Source organism: Apodemus sylvaticus, chromosome 16 (assembly GCF_947179515.1).
Source record: "Apodemus sylvaticus chromosome 16, mApoSyl1.1, whole genome shotgun sequence".
Lineage (NCBI taxonomy): Eukaryota > Metazoa > Chordata > Mammalia > Rodentia > Muridae > Apodemus > Apodemus sylvaticus.
The window spans coordinates 43,807,130-43,817,131 of NC_067487.1; the positions used below are offsets into that span (position 1 = coordinate 43,807,130).

General features: G+C 39.5%; 1 pseudogene; it reads left to right on the forward strand.

Moving 5' to 3' along the window:
• The first annotated feature begins 293 nt into the window (after positions 1–293).
• Positions 294–1,565, forward strand: LOC127666761 (26S proteasome non-ATPase regulatory subunit 11-like; annotated as a pseudogene).
• The last annotated feature ends 8,437 nt before the right edge of the window (positions 1,566–10,002 follow it).

Below are 10,002 nucleotides of genomic sequence, written 5' to 3' on the forward strand. Positions count from 1 at the left end.
TTGAACTTCTGCTCCTGCCTTTGTCTTCCCAATGCTGGTATTACAGACCTATGCCATAGGGTCATACCATGCTAAAAACTGAACTCAGGGTTATGGCCATGCTAGGCAAGTACTCTACCAACTAAACTGTACCTTTTTCCTGTATTTTATTCATTTTCTAATTTCAACTTACCCATTGAAATCATTTGTAATAATGCCTAGCTTACAGTAAGAACTCGATATTATATGATCTCAATGCAAATGACCTACATTTGAGATAGAATTAGTTGATATGAGTGTGTAAGAGTGGTAAGATGGCGGCCACGGTGGTGGCGGAGTTCCAGAGAACACAGTCTCTACTCAGCATTGACCAGAAGGCCTCCACCTACATCCTCCACTTTCACATCATGAAGTGTGACATTCAGGAAAATGAGGAGGAGGCAGTCCAGGTCAAAGAGCAGAGCATCCTTAAACTGGAGCCTCTCCTGGAAAAGACTGGACAAGCTGCTGGGCTTGGAGGCCTCCTGAAGTATGTGAGACCTTTTTTGAATTCCACCAGTAAAGCTAAAGCAGCTTGTCTGGTCTGGTCTCTCCTTGATCTGTTTCTAGATATGGAAGCAGCTACAGGGCAGGAGGTCGAGCTATGCTTACAGTGCATCAGATGGGCCAAATCAGAGAAAAGGACTTTCTTATGCCAAACATTGGAAGCAAGGCTGGTGTCTTTGTATTTTGATACCAAGAAGCATTGTATTTGGGTGCTCAGCTGCTGTGGGAATTGAAAAACATGGATGACACAGCACTTTTGATGGAAGTTCAGCATTTAGCTTGTTAGTTTTTAGCAAAACTTACCATGCTCTGAGTAATCTGTTGAAAGCCCGAGCTGCCTTAACCTCTGCTCCAATCACAGCAAATGCCATCTATTGCCCGCCCCCCCCCCCCCAAATTGCAGGCCACCCTGGATGTGCAGTCAGGTATTATTCATGCAGCAGAGGAGAAGGACAGGAAAACTTCATACTCATACTTCTGAGGCATTAGAAGGCTATGACTCCATTGAGAGCCCCAAGGCCATCGCATCTCTGAAGTACATGTTGCTGTGCAAAATTATGCTCAACACCCCAGAAGATGTCCAGGCTTTCGTGAGCAGAAAGCTTGTACTTTGATATGCAAGGAGGCAGACAGAAGCATTGAAATGTGTGGCTCAAGCTAGCAAGAACAGATCACTGGCAGATTTTGAAAAGGCCCTAACAGACTACAGGGCAGAGCTCTGGGACGACCCACTCATCAGCACACATCTGGCCAAGTTGTTCAGTAACTTACTGGAACAGAATCTGATCCGGGTCATTGAATCTTTTCCCCCCTCAAGTACAGATTGAATACATATCAAACTCTTCAAGGCTGATGTGGAAAGAAAAGTATCACAGATGATTCTTGACAAGAAATTTTATGGGATTTTGGACAAGGGGGGTGTCCTGATCATTTTTGATGAACCCTCAGTAGATAGAACATATGAAGCAGCTCTGGAAACAATTCAGAACATGAGTAAAGTAGTGGATTTCTGATACAAGAAAGCCAAGAAGCTGACATAGAGTTGGATATATAGCAGTCCTTTGGAGAGTGTGTGTGGCAGGAGAGTGAACCCTTGGGGGAAATGCTAGGAGATGCTTTTCTTTCTGTTCTACTTTTTAACCCTCTTTGTTGCATCTGTATACAGTGATAGGTTGCCAGGTCTCATGTAATCCATACCTGCCAACATGGGAGTGGAAAAAAAAAAAGAAAAAGAATAAAAAAATTCTAAATAGAAGGAAAAAGGCTTACACTAAAAAAAGAATTATATGATATAAATCAGAGAATAACAACAATATATGATTATAAAGTGCTCTACTAAATATGTATATTTTATATATATGTATGTATATATATATTTATACACACACACACACACACACACACACACACACACACATATATATTCTCTACATTGGTAGGAGCCTAGAGTTAGAAGCTCAGTGAAAAAATCTCTCTCTTCTCCTTGAACTTTACTGTGTGTTTGCATGTTTGTGTGCATGGGTACATGGGTCTTTGTGTGTGTGTCAATGAGAGAAGGACAGGATTGTTGGTGCTATATCTCCTATAAAGTTGGGCCGGGCATAGGTTTTAGATTTTAGGAAATGTTAGCCAATGGGACTACAAAAACTATATCAGAAACATAAAGCTGTTGTGAAAAGCATTTCCATCATGGCATAAAAATGAAATCACCCACTATATCAGTGAATAAAATCATGCAAGAGATACAAAGATTAAGAAATAGGCAGGAGAAAAGTACATGCATAATTAGATGCCAGGTACCGGAGAAATTGTAAAGAAGTTACTCAGCTCATGGTTGTGGAATCTGTGATATCTAAGAATATGATTCCAGCGTCTTCTTGGTGCTGGAAAGAGCTTCTATGGTGGGATGACACGAGATGACACACAGCAAGCTTATTAACTTGGGTCTCTAATAAAGCCACACAAGCCATCACGAAGGCCACATCCTTATGATACCACCTCATCCAAATTAATTTCCCAAGGACCTGATTTCAAATACCATTAACACATCACTCTGGAGATTAGGATTTAATGAGAATTTTGGAAAGAACAAGTGTCTAGACCAGAAGCTCAGGAGTAGAAAAATGAAAAAGGTCCTTGAAAGGAAGGTTGAAGATGAAAGGAAGACTGAAGATGAGTGAGTGGGGCAAAGAAAACCAAGACAAGATGAAATAAAGAAAATGATAGTCTATGTACCTAAGCTATAAATGTAAGGTCAGATTTTTGCTTCTTGTATTTTTAGATGCCAAGTGGCCCAGAGTCCTTCACTAAGGTCAAGAAGCTTCATTAACCTCAACTAGAAATGCTACTGTGGGTAATAGCCCTGGGTAACATGCATTCCTTAAATGGAGAGGTTAAGAGCCAATAGGAGCCAGGAGCCTTAAAAGGGCTCCTTCATGTAGGGAACTGCATTAATAATAACCTTTGGTTCCCAATGATCTTATTGATCTACACGAAAGTGATTTAGAACTATCTTTACAACAATATAGACTCAGACTTAACAAGTTTGCAATTGGTTCCTACCACCTGATGCTTTACTTAATAGCAGTTGTACTCAGCAAAGTTTTGTTCCTTTTTTTGTTTGTTTTTGTTTTTGGGTTTTTGGTGACATATATAATTGAAATTAGATTCTGGTTGGCTGACATGTCAAAGATAACCTCTGCCTGTTGCCACTCCTCCCAGATTGGACATAAACCTGAGACAGCCATTCCTTCCCATCCTACCCAGCACATAGCACTCCAGGGACCACTCCTGAGAGGACCTCAGGTACCTAGAGGTCCTAGGGAACATTAAGATGAGCAAGTAAATAGTGTAGGGATAAAAGAGAAACAGAAGCAAAGAAATGTGACCAAAATGAAGGGAATGCAGAACTGGAGATTCAAGGATAATGAGGAACAGCCTTATGTGAGGATGCCATCTAAGGCCACTGCAAGGTCTAATGGCATGCCTTGGTCCATGATTCTGCAGCAGTAGGAGTCTGTTACCACTAAAGGCTGGGCAGATGGCTCTAGTCTAAACTACTTCCTTGAGCCATGTAGGTATCAACTGTGTAGAAATGGCACCACATCTTGCCTAGACATCATCATGGGCAAGCTGGCCCTGCATCCTGCCCAGAAAACACAGTAGAGCTGTCCCTGGATGCTGGAGTTTCAGGTGAACTGGCCCTGCCAGTCTTCTGCCATATGGTGGTGTGGGCAAAAGAGAGATGCCTTCTCCTGTGTTGCTGGCCCTGTCTCTCAACTACTGCAGCACTTGGGAGAGCTGACCTTGAACTTCTCCTGGGCAGTATAGTAGAAATGTCCCTGGTGGTGGTAGTGGTAGGGAATTAGTGATTTTGTTGCTGAGGTTATGAGATCCAGAGAATTGGCTCTGTTCTCACTGGCACTGGCATTGGATGACCTTCCTGGGGCAGTACTGGAGAGCCCATCATGGCAGTGTGGGTGTGGACGTGCTGGCGGCAATCTAACCCATTCAGATACCACTCAGACCTGGATCCAAGGCTTTATGTTGGCCCGTCTCAATGTCTAAACTATTAATGAACCATTGCAGCAAATAAAGGGACGTGTCCTATAGATCCAAAGTTGCATGACACAGCTTCATGACACATGGAAACCATAGGATATCTGGGAGGAGTTCCAGTGAGGATCCGGTATTGATAATGTAGCAGAAGGCAGAGGCTCCAAACCACACCAAAGACTCATTGCAATGAATGAATGAAAGAGTATTCTGTGGGAAACACCAACACACTACAGCTTTCACAATGAGATTTTTTTTCTTTTTGGGCTGAAGTTTCAAGGGCAGAGAGCAGGCATGAAGTGAAAGGGAGATGAATGGTAGTGCAGTGCATGATGTGAAATTCACAGAGAATCAATGATTTTTTTAAGGAAAATAGATTCTTCTCTCATGCAAAACATTCCAACCACATTTCCCCCTCTCTCCGCATCCCCCAGCTTCCTTCCAACTCCCCTGTCCTCCAGATCTGCTTCTCCTCCATTTCCCTTCAGAAAAGATCAGGCCTCCAAAGGAAAACAACCAAAGAAGACAAACTACAATCAGAGAAGGCAAAAGCCCTCCTATCAAGGTTATACAGGCAATCCGATAGGAAGAAAAGAGTCGCAAGAGCAGGCAAAAGAGTCAGAGACACACCCACTCCCACTGTTAGGAGAGTAACAAAAACAGTAAGCTAACAGTCATAGCATGCACACAGAGGACCCGGGACAGACCCAGGAAGGTCCTGTGCTTGCAGCTTGAGTCTCTGTGAATTCCTACAAGCCCTGGTTCGTTGATTCAGTAGGCCATGTTTCCAAATATTAGTTTTATAGAATATCTATTCTTCTGACATGTTGCCTTCATTTTGATAGAGAAATAACCAGAGTTGTGAATATCAACGAACCTTTATATATATATAAGGCCTTAAAGTTAGATAATTCACATCTCTCATTTTTATATCCTCCATGAAATGCCAGAGAATAAACAGTTAAATAAGGATCTTTTTCAAATGAGCAAATAAGTATCCATACCATGTGAAGGATATAGAAAAAGATGAAACTTATGTTGTGAAAATTATCTATCATACACCTTAATGTTACTTGTACTTATGTTTGCAGGGCTGAGCATTTGGTATTGGATAGAACATTGCTGTGCTCGTGCCTGGGGAAGACTATTGCTTCTGCTCTCGGCATTCCTCAGTTGTCTGTTATTCTTTGTGCAGGATCAAGGCCTCTTGGGCTTTCCTCCTTCTTTTGTCTATGTCATAAGCAAAGTATTGATATGCCTATAATAGATAGGATTGCAATTCCAAAGCCTATTCCTAAGCATTAATATTCTTATGAAGACATACAATTTCCACCTATATTCTTTCTTTCACTTAAAGGAGTTATTTTTCTAATTCTGTGAAACCAACGGAAAGAAATGAACCAAAACACAATTCTGCAATATTGAAGGCTATGGTACAGCTGAGCTATGGTGTTGTAAGTATTACATTGTTTTATATGGGAGAAAAAGTCTAAATTGATATTTATTCACCTGACAGTTGTGCCAAGAGCACACAGTCACACAAGGAACACTTGTAGATTGCAAAGCAATATTTACAGAGATGTATACACTTGGTCAGCATTTCCATGTTTTGTGTATCTGATTTTTTAAGAATACATGTGGAATAGGCCACTTGATATGTTAGCTGAATGCAGCTGTTTAGATATTTATTTGGGTTGCTATTGAATTTTTTTATTAAAAATATATGGTTAACAGCAGCCTGCCTGATTTGCATGTGTGTGTTTCTGATTTGTTCACCACTATGCCTCCTGTCTCCTACATCTTAATCACACCCAGGCGCCCGCCCCATTGCATTACCAGAAGGGAAGTGATGGACATCCTTTGACTCTCTTCATGACCCCCTGATAATCCTGTTTCACACACAGGCTCCCCGCTGGAAGAAACACAAAAGCTGCCACTGTAGTTCTTTACTTCCAGTCGATATTCTGACAGACTTGATCTAGCAAATTAGTATGCTGTGGTTGGGGCACGACAAAAGACCCTTTTGACACACTCTGAATCAATACCAAGGCCGACAGAGAGCCATTTCACCGCAGTTCTGTTATTTTTTTCCCCCTTTGATGACCCCTTCCTTTTTCCTCCAGCTTATATGACCTTGTCAGATTTAAAAACATAATGTTGGAAAAGTCATCGCTGCACACGTGTGTGCATGGGTGCACATGAACATACACACACATGCACGTGCACGTGCGTGCGCGCGCGTGCGCACACACACACACACACACACACAAATACATACACCCAATATGGCACAGCAGAATTCCTAAAGAAAATGTAAAAGATATGAAGCTGGTGAGAAGATTCAATTATCTTTAAAAATGATCCTCATTTTTTTCTAGAAAAAATAATAATATATCTTAAATATTTATATTTGTGAATATAATTGGCTAAGGTCTGGATAATTTTCATACCATCTTATACTTGAACATTTCTAGATTAAAAATTCTGAAAGCTCTTGAAAATGAAATACAGAGTTTCATGAGTGTTTTCTATTTCAAGTTTCTCATTAGTTAGAGATTAACCAGTACTTTTGAATATAATATATTGGAAAGTCTGCTGTATTTCTTAGTTTATCATTGAACAAATCTCAAATAATTATAAAGAAAATGTTATCAACAATATAATTTCTCTCTGAATCACAGTAAAATTTTAACATCTCCATAGATTTTTGGAAAAGTTAGTCTCATTTCATATGCTACTTGTATGAGGCATAATATATCATAACTTCTTTGGCTCCTATATGATATCATCTCCCAAAATGTTTGATTTTAAAATAAAGGCATATTATTGTCTTTATTTGAAATATTTTGAAATATTTGAATATTTAAAAGCAAAATATTGATCTTCTATTAAGTTTAATGTATAAGATCACCTTGTAAATATAGATATCAAACCTTCATTTTCTCCTAAAATACATGATTATGAATATTGTATTTATCAATTTACCTAAACGTGTTTCTTATCCATGTGTTTATAAAAAAAATAAGGCTGGAATGGAAGAGCCAACTGTTGGTTGACATCAAAGTTACTATCATGCTGTCTATTGTAAGCACAAAACAGAGAAAAGTACTTGATATTTCTCAGGGATTAATTATTAATGATGAAAGTATTACCTTAGAGATATTCCCATGTATAGTAAAACTCTATCTCTACAGGTAACAAAATGGTCTTCTGAAAATGGTGAGCTTTTGATTTCCTGTGTTTGCATGGGAACATCTCATACGCTGTTGGACACTTATTTCCTTCAAGCACAGAAACCTTGTTAGCTTAAATACAACAATTCCATAGACTCAAATCAAGCATTAAAACCATCATGTTAATCCTTTCCAGAAGCTTAGCAGCAAAATCATCCAAAGAAACTCCAATTTCTTGTCCATTTTTCTTAAATGGAACAAGACTAACATCATGAGTGGATGACAATCAAAGCTAACTTGGGAATGCTTTCTGCCCTTCAGATTTACTGTATTAGTATGAGGATGGTCTGATTCACGAGTGTCTATGTACTTGGCATACAGCTGGATGGTATGAGATAAATCACATTTGTAGAGACATTAATTATACAATGCGTACCATGAAACCTACACTTGCAGGGCAATAAAATTTTAGAAATATATTTGCATTGACAAAACAAAACCATGTTTTCAATAACTTATTTTGTATAACTGAAGCTGTGCATACCCACAAAGACATATATATATATATATACATATATATATGAATACATTATTTTACTTTGATTATTATCTAAAACACATAATAACAATGGTAAGTAAAATTATTGACCCAATATGCTTGCTTGCTTTTTTGCTTTCTTCACTTTACATCCAAATGGAAGTTCCTCTGTCTCTTCTCCTCCCAGTCTTAATGACCTACCCTTCCCCAGTTTTCTCCTCCTCTTCTCCTCAGGGAAAATGATCTGCCCCATGGGTACCAAACAGCTTTGGCAATTCAAGTTACAGCAGTACTAGGTGCATCCTCTCACAAACAAGGCAGCCACGTTACAGAAAATGAATCCAAAGACAGGCAACAGAGTCTGTATCACATCAGTCCCAGCTCCAATTTGGGGGGGGGGACCCACATGAAGACCAAAATGAGCATCTGTTGTATATGTGTAGGTGACCTAGGTCCAGCCCAGATGTGCACTTTTGCTGGTGGTTTAGTCATGGTGAGCACCATGGGTCTAAGTTGATTCTGTATGTCTTCTTGACTCCTCTGGCTCCCTCAATCTTTCCCCCAACTCATCCACAAAACTCCCCAAGTTCTGCCTATTGTTTGGCTGTGGTTCTCTGCATCTTTTTCCATCAGCTGCTTAATGAAGCCTCTTAGAAGGCAGTTGTGCTAGATTAATGTCTGCAAGCATAGCAGAGTGTCACCAATAGTGGCAGAGTTGGCTTTCTTTCATAAGATGGGTCTCAAGTTGGGCCAATCAGGGGCCGTTCCTCAATCTCAGCTCCATATTGTTTCCTACACATCTTGTAGGCAAGACAAATTTTGGGTCAAAAGTTTTGTGGGTAAGTTGGTGTCCCCCTCCCTCCACTGGAAGTCCCACTTGGCTATAGGAGATAGACTCTTCAGTCTCCATATCACCCATTGTCAGGAGTCTTAGCTAGGGTCACCCTCATAGACCCCCCAAAAAGCCTCCCTAGGCCCAGATCTCTAGCTTGTCCCAAAGATGCCCGTCTCCACCAATTTTTTTCTCTATCCAAGACCTCTCCCTCCAACACTATTCTCCCTTCACCTGATTCATTCCCCTATTCCTCCTCCCCACCACATCTCCAAACTAGTTCCCTATATCCATTCACTTAAGATATTTATTTTATTTCCCCTTCTGATAGAGATTAAAGCATCCTTCTTTGGACCTGCCTTGTATCCTGGTTATCCTGTATTTTATGGCTAATATCCATATGTATGAATACACAATTATAAGTGAGAATACAAAATTTATGTTGAGCCTTTGATTCACTTAACTTAAGGTTTGTGCAGATTGATAAATGTGGATCTATTCGCATGCTTCTACATGCAAACATCCAGTTAGACCAGCACCATTTGTTAAAAATGTTTTCTTTTATTCCATTGGATGATTTTGGCTTTTTGTCAAAAATCACGTGTCCATAGATGTGTGAGTTTATTTGTGTCTTCGATTCAATTCTATTCCATTGATAAACTTATCTGTGTTTTTGTTTGTTTGTTTTAGTGGGTTTTTTTGTTAATGCCATGCAGTGTTTGTTCCTATTAGTACTCCTCTATAGTACATCTTGAAATCAGGGATGCTGATATCTCCAGAAGTTCTTTTATTGTGCAGATTGCTTTAGCTATCTCAGATACCCCATCATTTCTTTATTTGGTCATCAAGATCCTTTGAAAGCTACTGCTAACTTCATTTTCCTTGGCCCAGATCTTTGTACTCAGCAGACAAGCAGTTTGCCACTGGTCTGTCCTCACAACCCTCACATTGCCTCTGGTTGTGTTACTGCTTCTCTGATCCTACCAGAAAGCCATTGTTCACATCTCATTAATAGCAATTAGAATTGCTTTAAGTTTATTTGAAGTTAAAAATGTAATTGCATCATTTTCTTCTTTCCTGTTCTTCTCCCAAATCCTGTTGCTCTTTTTCAAATTCATGGCCTCTTTTTTTTTCCATTGTTGATAATATACACATACAAATACATACACACAGACACATACATATACATGTGTAAACACACACACACACGTGCATGCACACACAAACACACACATTTGCTGAGTCTGTATAATGATACTTGTATGTGTATGATTTCTGGGGTGACTTTTTCAAGTTACTTAATTTGTATTGTTCATCTGCTTTCCATGGTGGCATTAGAATAATTTTATTAATTTTACCAAGACTTTGTTTCCTACTTA